The following is a 9,265-nucleotide window of genomic DNA, read 5'->3' as shown; positions in this document are numbered from 1 at the left end:
CTGCAGTAAACACTGTACTTTCCTTCACCAAAACCCTGTGTCAGTAAACTGACTTTGTTGCATGGTAGGCGAGCAGACCAAAGTTCTGTTCAGTCACATCCTCCCTCCAAAGCCCCTGCAACCATGGTTCTACTTTCTTCTTCTATGCATTTGACTATTCCAGGTATATCATATAAAAAGGAATCACACAGGATTTGTCCTTTTGCACTTGGCTTATTTCACTTAGCATAAAGTTCTTTAGGTTCATTCATGTTGTAGCATATATCAGAATTTCCTTCCTTTCTAAGGCTGAATAATATTCCATTGTATATACATACCACATTTTGCTTATCTGTCATGGACACTTGGGTTTCTTCCCCTTTGGCTATTATGAATAATGCTGCTATGAACATGGGTGTACAAATACCTCTTCAAGACCCTGCTTTCAATTTTTTGGGTACATACCCAGAAGTGAAATTACTGGATCATATGGTAGCTCTATTTTTAATTTTTTGAGGAACCACCATAGTTTTCCATAGTGGCTGAACCGTTTTACATTCCCACCAACAGCGCAAGTGCTCCAGTTTCTTGAATTCCTCACCACTTGTTATTGAAACAGCACAGAAAACATTGACCAGCTTAAACTGGTTTTGCTTCCTTAAAACAGGTTGTTGATTAACCAAACCTGTAACTATTTTACAGAGATAGCACTGCCCAAGTGCAAGAGGGGGAGCCATGTTTCTAGGATGACCCCAGAACCAAGAATCTTCGATCTATGGAACTCAAAGAATAGAACTGTTGCCCCCAGAGCCACAGGCTAGAAGTCCTTCAATGAGGAAAATCCAGCTTCCAAGCAGCCTGCATATCTTGGTTATCACATATATGGACTGGTTAGCGACTAGCCAATCAGCTTCTGCCCCTAACCCCTTAAATTTCACCCCAATCCTGGATTAGACAGATTTGAGCCTTGTTTCCTGTCTCCTTGCCAGTGAGCCTTGTTTCCTGTCTCCTTGCCAGTCATTCTCACAATAAAGCTTTTTCTTTTCTCAAAAACTGGTGCTACAGTATTGGCTTCAATGTATGAGGGTCAGCAAGCCCTTACTCGGTAACATTTTCTGTTTGCTTGTTTGTTTATATTTTTGATAGTAGCTATCCTAATGGGTGTGAGGTAGAATCTTATTGTGGTTTTGATTTGCATTTCTCTAGTGATTGGTGACGTTGAGCATCTTTTCATGTGCTTATTGTTTATTTGCATATCTTTTTTGAAGAAATATCTATTCTAGTCCTTTGCCCACTTTTTCACTGAACTTCTTTCCCTTGGGTTATAGGAGTTCTTTATATATATATATATATATATATATATATATATATATATATAAAATATATAATTTGAGAATATTTTCTCCCATTCTGTAGGCTGCATTTTTACTCTGTTGATTTGTGTCCTTTGATGCACAGAAGTTTTAAATTTTGGTGTAGTCCAATTTATTTTTTTCTTTTGTTGCCTGTGCTTTTGGTGTCATATCCAAGAAATCATTGCCAAACCCAATGTTTTCTCCTAAGAGTCTTATAGTTTTAGGTCATATGTTTAGGTCTTTGATCTGTTTTAAGTTCATTTTTTTTTTTTTTTTAAGTTCATTTTTGTATATAGTAAGAATGGCAAAAACTCTCCATTCAAACCCCTGTCCTAGGAGACTTGACCAGACTTTTCTAACCACCTAAAGCGACTTCCCTGGGACACCCAGCCCCCTTTTGAGTTCCTGTCTGGAAAAGCTCGGGGCTATCAAAATAGTTTACTGTTTGTTCTAGCCAACACCTGAAGATAGGCCCTTGACCTCCTCTCCTTAGAGCATTTACTAAAAGAAGTTTATAATTGTGAACGTTCCTCTGTTTCTCTGAGATGTATAACTATCTCCTGCAACTGAGGAGCGTCTTTCTCAGGGACCTGAGAGCCATTCCTTGGAAATGTAACCATCAGGAAGGGTAGGGCTCTGTCTCCCAGTCCCTTCTAAGTTCAGTAATTGCCGGTTAGCAATTACAGACACAGCTGCTCGAGTCACACTGACCAATCACAATTTCACTGATGAACCCTTTGTCATTTGTCACTTCCGCCGCCGCCACTGCCGCCGCCGCCGCCAGTCTCCCTTTAAGATGCCCAGCCCCCTCTGCCAATTCGGAATAGAGCTCAGCTCTTTCCCTTATTTTCAGTAGTAACTGAAAACATGTTTTCGTTGCTTTAACTCTTGTCTGGATGTGTTTATCGTTGACAATGGCATAAAGTAAGGGTCCAACTTCATTCTATTCTGTGTAAGGACATCCAATTTTCCCAGCACCAGTTGTTGACTGAATCATCTTAAAAGAGCAGAGAGCTTGTCATTCAAAGGACTCTTAGGTAAATATTTTTGCAAACTGAGGAATTCTTTTGTGTGGCAAACACTTCCCTAAATTTTAAAAAGAACGCACATCTTCACATACTAGATTTTTGAATAATGCTGTATTTCTACATAGGGGTAGATTACAAAATGCCTTCCCGTGTAATGTCTCATTTGGTCCTGCTAAGAATCCTGGGATCAGTAAGTAACGCAGGCCTGGAATGCCATCCCCTGCCGCCAGCCTCATTGCCCCCTTGCGGCAAGATCCCTGACCCCAGCCCTCCAAGGTTGGATGGAGCTGCTTATGGTCTCGTTTTTCTTGTTTTAAGGCAGATCTATGGACCCCAGAAAGTGATATGAAATTGGAAACCACAAGCAGGGATTTCATTAGGTCAGAACTAATGGTTTAATTCTATTATACCTTCAGTTAGAAAAGTGTTAAAAAGAAGCCATTGCTGCAAGCTGTATACCTGGAAAGGGCAATCAGATTTATACACTACTCTGTTTTTCTATTAGAGCCCCAGACTATTACTCCTAGTCTCTGTGTTCTGGGGGGTGGGAGGAGGTATGGTAGAATGCAAGACCTGCTCTTCCTCTTGGAAAAGAAGTCCATATTTGTAGGTCAGGACGCTTATCTCCATATTCAAAACAGAAGCCGGTCAGCAACACTGTGACAGTGGGAGACACGGTCTTGCTTAATTCTGGAGCTGTCAGCTGATGGAATAGGAATCCAGCTGGGTACGTTGTCCTTGACAGTTGCCCTCATCTCTTATGCGCATGTGCTTGCGGCTGCTCAGTATTCGTTTCTCACGCTGCTTGGTAAGAACACCCCCTCCCCCCAGTCTCAGCCATTAGGTTTGCTAAAGATCAACTGACCCTACTCCCAAGTCCAGAGGTGGGCTCTGATTGGCTTTACCAGTGGCTTTCAATCCTGATTCACCCGAGGAGTTAAAAAGCGCTGGACTCCACCCCCAGAGAGTCTGGTTTAATTGTTATGGGTTGGGCCTGGGATTTGTTTTTTAATAGACTTTACTTTTCAGAGCAGTTTTAGGTTCACAGCAAAATTGAGCAGAAAGTACAGAGTCCCTGTATAGCCCTTCTCGGCTCGCGCTCATGCATAGCCTCCCCGTTATTCACATCTCCTCCCAGAGTGGACTATTTGTTACAACTGATGACCCTACATTCATACATCATTATTACCCAGAGCCCATGGTTTACATTGCTAGCGTGCACCCCAGTAGTGAGGCCAAACATTGGAGTTTGGAGGAGAGAAAGGTTTATTGCAGGGCCATGCAAGGAGACAGGTGGCTCATGCCTCCCCCAAAACCCCAAACTCCCTGAAAGTTTTCAGCAAAGCATTTTTAAAGGCCAGATGAGGGAAGGAGGTCACAGGGTATATGATCATAATACACTCATGCATAATTCTCTGATTGGTTGATGGTGAGGTAACAGGGTGGTGTCACAGGGGTTAACATTATCAATCCTTAGGCTCCAGGAGGCGGGGGGCGGGGGGGGGGGCAGCTGTGTGCTCATGGTCATCAAGTAGTTAGCATCTTCCATTTGGTGGGGATTGGGGAGGGGTGGGTTCGCATCTGTAAAACAACTCAGGAAATGTGCATACTTCAGAGCGGAGCTAAAGCAGAGCATATGGGGGAAGGGCCTGTCCTGGGAAGGCTCCAAAGGGTTCTGCTTGATTACAACATTAAGGTTCACTCTTGGTGTTGTAGTTCTATGGGTTTTGGCAAATGTATAATGGCATGTATCAGCCATTATAGTATCATACAGAGTAGTTTCACTGCCCTAAAAACCCCCTGTGCGGGGAGAGGGATAAATTGGGAGACTGGGATTGACATATACACACTACTATATATAAAATAGATAACTAGTAAGGACCTACTGTACTGTACAGGGAACTCTACTCAGTACTCTGTAATGACCTACGTGGGGAAAAGGATCTAAAAAAGAGTGGATATGTGTATATGTATAACTGATTCACTTTGCTGTACAGTAGAAACTAACACAACATTGCAAATCAACTAGACTCCAATAAAAATAAAAAACCTTCTGTGCTTTGTCTATTCATCCCTTCCTGCCCCCTGCCGTAATAAACTCCTGACAACCATTGATCTTTTTACTGTCTCTATAGTTTTATCTTTTCCACAGTGTCATATAATTGGAATCATACAGTATATAGTCTTTTGAGATTGGCTTCTTTCATTTAGTAATATGCATTTTTTTATTATTATTTTTTGTGTGTTTTTTTGCAGTACGCGGGCCTCTCACCGTTGTGGCCTCTCCCGTTGCAGAGCACAGGCTCCGGACATGCAGGCTCAGCGGCCATGGCTCATGGGTCCAGCCGCTCCGTGGCATGTGGGATCTTCCTGGACCAGGGCACGAACCCTTGTCCCCTGCATCGGCAGGCGGACTCTCAACCACTGCGCCACCAGGGAAGCCCAGTAATATGCATTTTAAAAATTGCTCTGGTTAGTTCTAATATGTACCCCTGTTTGAGATCTTGTCTTAAACCAGTCAACCATTTCCGTTTTGTGGTTGTGGTGTTTGGGTCAGGGATGGGCAAGTTTCCCAAGTGGGTCTAGTCACAGCCGACTTTGGTACACAGGCTCTTTTCTGCTGGCCCCAAATGAGGATGCCTATAGCCCACCCCTGCTGCAGCCATAGTGGCACCTTGAGGAGAGGGCCTGCCTGAGACTGGAGCCAGTAGTGAGGAGGTGGAGCTGAGAAATGGGGAGAAACTGGGTCCTGAAACATCATATGAGCTTAGCTAAGAAGGTAGGATAAAGCTGTGCCCAAAGCCAGATTGACCCCTTGGGCTTTTTGGATGGATGGCTTAGGATGTTTTGGCTTCGACAGGAGAAGCTCAATTCAAAGTGGCTTACAATTGAACCATTTAAACTATTTCCCGAGTGGTTGTACCATATTACATTCCCAAGAGGAATGTGTATGTGACCGGGTTTCTGCATTCTCACAAGCATTTTTTGTTATTACTATTTTGCATCTTAGTCTTTTTGATAGGTGTATAGCCATATGACACAACAATTACATTTTTGAGCATGTATCCCAGAGAAAGGAAGACTTATTTTCAAACAGCAAATTTGACACAATTGTTTATGGAAACTTTATTCATAACTCTCAAACACTGGAAAATATCCAAATGTCATTCAACGGGTGAATGGATGCACAAAGTGTTGTACATCCATACCATGTTATATACTCAGCAATAAAAATGAATGAACAATTGATACATGAAACAACTTGATTGAGCCTTTAAGGAATTAGGTTGAATGAAAAAAGGTCAATCTCAGAAGGATGCTTACTCTATGATTCCACTTCTATAACATTCTTTAAATGAAAAATTGTAAACATGGTAAACAGATGAGTGATTGCCTGGGATTAGTGAGGAGGGCATGAGTGCAGCTATAAAAGGGTAGCACAAGGAAGTCCTGTAGTGATGGTATCATTGAGTATTTTGATTTGGTGGTGGATACTCAAAGCTACATGTGTGATAAAATTGTACAGGTCTACACACGCAGAGAGACACATGAGTACAATGGTGAAATATAAATAAGTTTTATATACTGTACTAATGTAAGTTTCTTAGTTTTGATATTATAGTACAGTTACATATAACATTAATATTGGTGGAGGATGGGGAAATGGTCATGGGTCTATTACTTTGTATCTTTCTGTGAATTTTTTACAATAAAATGTTATATGTGAAAAAACAAAACAAAACAAAAAAACAAAGTGGCTTACAAATAAGGACATTATCTCACGTTATAAGAAACCCACAGGGAGACTGGTTCCAGTTTGGGTGAGCAGCAGCTCACTAAAGCATAAAAGACCCAAGTTTTTCCATCTTTATGTTCTGCCTTCTTTGCTGTAGTGCCTCTCTATCTTTTTTTTTTTAATTAATTAATTTATTTATTTTTGGCTGCATTGGGTCTTTGTTGCTGTGCACGGACTTTCTCTAGTTGCGCCGAGCAGGGGCTACTCTTCGTTGCAGTGCGCGGGCTCTCATTGCGGTGGCTTCTCTTGTTGCATAGCACGGGCTCTACGTGTGCAGGCTTCAGTAGCTGTGGCATGCGGGCTTCAGTAGTTGTGGCTCCTGGGCTCTAGAGCGCAGGCTCAGTAGTTGTGGCGCGCAGGCTTAGTTGCTCCGCGGCATGTGGGATCTTCCCAGACCAGGGCTTGAACCCGTGTCCCCTGCACTGGCAGGCGGATTCTTAACCACTGCGCCACCTTGGAAGCCTCCTCTCTATCTTTAGGCTATTAGACGCAATATGGCTGTTCCCATGTATCTTTTAAATATGAGAGCATCCAAAAGAAAAGGAGGACTGTATCTTCCAATCTTCTTCATAAGAGGGAGGAAGACTTTCTCGGAGTCCCCCAGCAGACTTCACTTCTGTCTCAATGGCCAGAAGGGGAATGGGGTTACCATTAATGGGTAAGACTATCACGATTTACCCCTGGCCCAGAGAATAAGGTCAACATTTCAGGGAGTTGAATATCTAAATAAAATGTGGGTTTTAGAGAGCCCTGATTCTCTAAAGAGATAATTTTGGAGAAGAAGGGAAGATAAATGATAGATAAGAGTGATCTCTATTGCTTTATTGCCATTCAAGCCAAAAATTTTTGCAGATGGCCTGACAGAGGGGTTGGGGACAGACCCAGTAAGCACTGTGCGAGGATAGATGATGATAGTCCCATAAGGTCGGAATGATGCAGCTTTCAAGTCCAGCAGATCCTTGGTCCACCCCTGAGGCTCTGTTAGCAATAGGCTGCTTGCGAACTGGCATCTCACTGATGCAGCGGTTGATCATGGATGGTGTGGAGTCTCCTGACTGACTTCCATCCTTTGGCAGTGCAGTGCAATGGGCACCTACAGTGTGGGAAATGGTAGTCTCTCTCTCTGCCAGGCTGTACCAGGCGGCCTTAGGGAAGACTGTCAGCATCAGTGGAATTGCAAGCGAGTGATGGAGAAAACAGAGCTGGAGGACGGGCAGCACGTGGGAAATGGGAGAGCTGGTCATGGTGGGCTTGCATATCTGCTCAGCTTGCCCCTTACCAGCTGTTTGACCGTGGGAAAGTTGTTCAATCTTCCTGGGTCCCAATTTTCCATCTCTAAAATGTGGATAGTGACATCATACAGGCTAGATGAGGACTACATGAAGAAATGTACAGGAGAGGGCCTGGCACATAGTAGGTGCTCAGTAAACACGTTCTCCATTTTTCCCAGGGCACCCGAGTCATAAGAAAAAGCACAGGCTTCAGAGGAGACTTGAGTTTGTCTCCAGGCTCTTTGCTTTACCAAGGGCCAGTCGTGTATATTCCTCAGAACTTCACTTTCTCTCTCAGCTGTGAGGATTACATGGGATGATGTAAAGGGGCACCGAGGTGCTCAGGACATCTTGCTTTCCTTCCTCGTAGGCCCACACTACTTGAGCTGAGGTAACACAGCCCAGACAGGTTCGGGGAGGAAGCTTCCTGTGTCCCCGCCACCCCCCATCCTTCCTTAAGCCAGGGTTCCTGTAAGAACGGTTGGCTGGTACCTGAGTCAGAACCTACTGTGGTGTTGGTTAGACGTGCATATTCCTGGGGTCCATAGGATCTGTTGACTCAGTCTATTGGGAGGCAATGCCTAAGGGAATCTGTGTTTTAAACTTCCCAGGAGATTCTTACGCCTGCAACTCAGGGATCACCTTGGAGGGGTGGGAAAGGCCTTGGTGGGTCGCTGGCTCACCTGCTCTTCTCTCTCCCAGGCCCACCTCCTGGGACAGGCTGGCCCTTTCCCGAGCCTATGTGGAACCTGCCTATGCATGTTACACTGAACCAGTAGAAAGTGACCCTAGGGAGCAGCAATACCCTCCTTTTACAGAGGAGGGAACTGGGCTCAGAGAAAGGAGGTGAACTTGTCCCACATGCCAGGGCTGGGACTAGAATGAATGTTCCCTGTCTTCTCCCATAGCCAGCAACAGGCGTGAGCGTTAGGTCCCTAGTGTCCAGGTGGGGAAGGAAGTGGGTGGTGATCAGGGAGCTTCTGCATGCGCGCATTTCTGGTAAACTGACCAAAGAGGTCTGAAAAACAAAACAAAAACTAAAGAGCCAGAATCTCCATGACTCCAGTACAGTAAGTCCCCTACAGACGATCCTTCAAGCTGCAAACTTCCCAAAGATGCAAACGTGCATTCGCATGTCCAATCACGTAAGTTAGTTCACGTGTCTGGCGTACATTGTCATGTGCATGCATCGTCTACAAGTGGTTGTGCTTTTGTGTAATTTACTGTACAGTACCGTATAGAGTACAGTAGTACAGGATCTCTATTTCAAGCCCAGGATGCCCGGAAGCAAGTGTAAAGACAGCAGTACACAGCCGATTGTGTTAGTTGGGCACCTAGGCTAACTTTGTTGGACTTACGAACAAACTGGGCTTATGAACACGCTTTCGGAATAGAACTCGTTCGTGTGTAGGGGACTTACTATAATTTGCTTTAACTTCTTTTTCTCATTCTAGATACACACTGACTTTCATACTGTGTAGACTTCAGGCTCTGCAACCTGCACTGGCAGCCATGGATAATTGCAAACTGAAGGCTGTCTCTTGCCCCAAAGCTCCCTTTTGTGAAGCAGCCAGGGGAGGGGAAGGCAACCTTGACCGGTGATCACTTCTAAACCAGCTTTCCCAGGCCAAGAAACAGAGCTCACAGACCAAGCTGAGACACAGTGTATTGAATCATTTAAAAACACACAGCCTGAAGCAGGGAGGACGAGATGGGGTAACACACGGGATAGGGTACTGGTGGGGTAGAAAGACCACACAGTTATGCAGTGTTCATCAGGGCAGCAGCCTGGATTCCCTCCCCACCTGGAACACTAGGGGTCTAGGGAGTGAGGGG

The sequence above is a fragment of the Phocoena phocoena genome, chromosome 1 (assembly GCF_963924675.1).
Source record: "Phocoena phocoena chromosome 1, mPhoPho1.1, whole genome shotgun sequence".
Taxonomy (NCBI): Eukaryota; Metazoa; Chordata; class Mammalia; order Artiodactyla; family Phocoenidae; genus Phocoena; species Phocoena phocoena.
The sequence above is the reverse complement of the archived record's forward strand: the minus strand, read 5'-3'. Positions refer to the sequence as shown.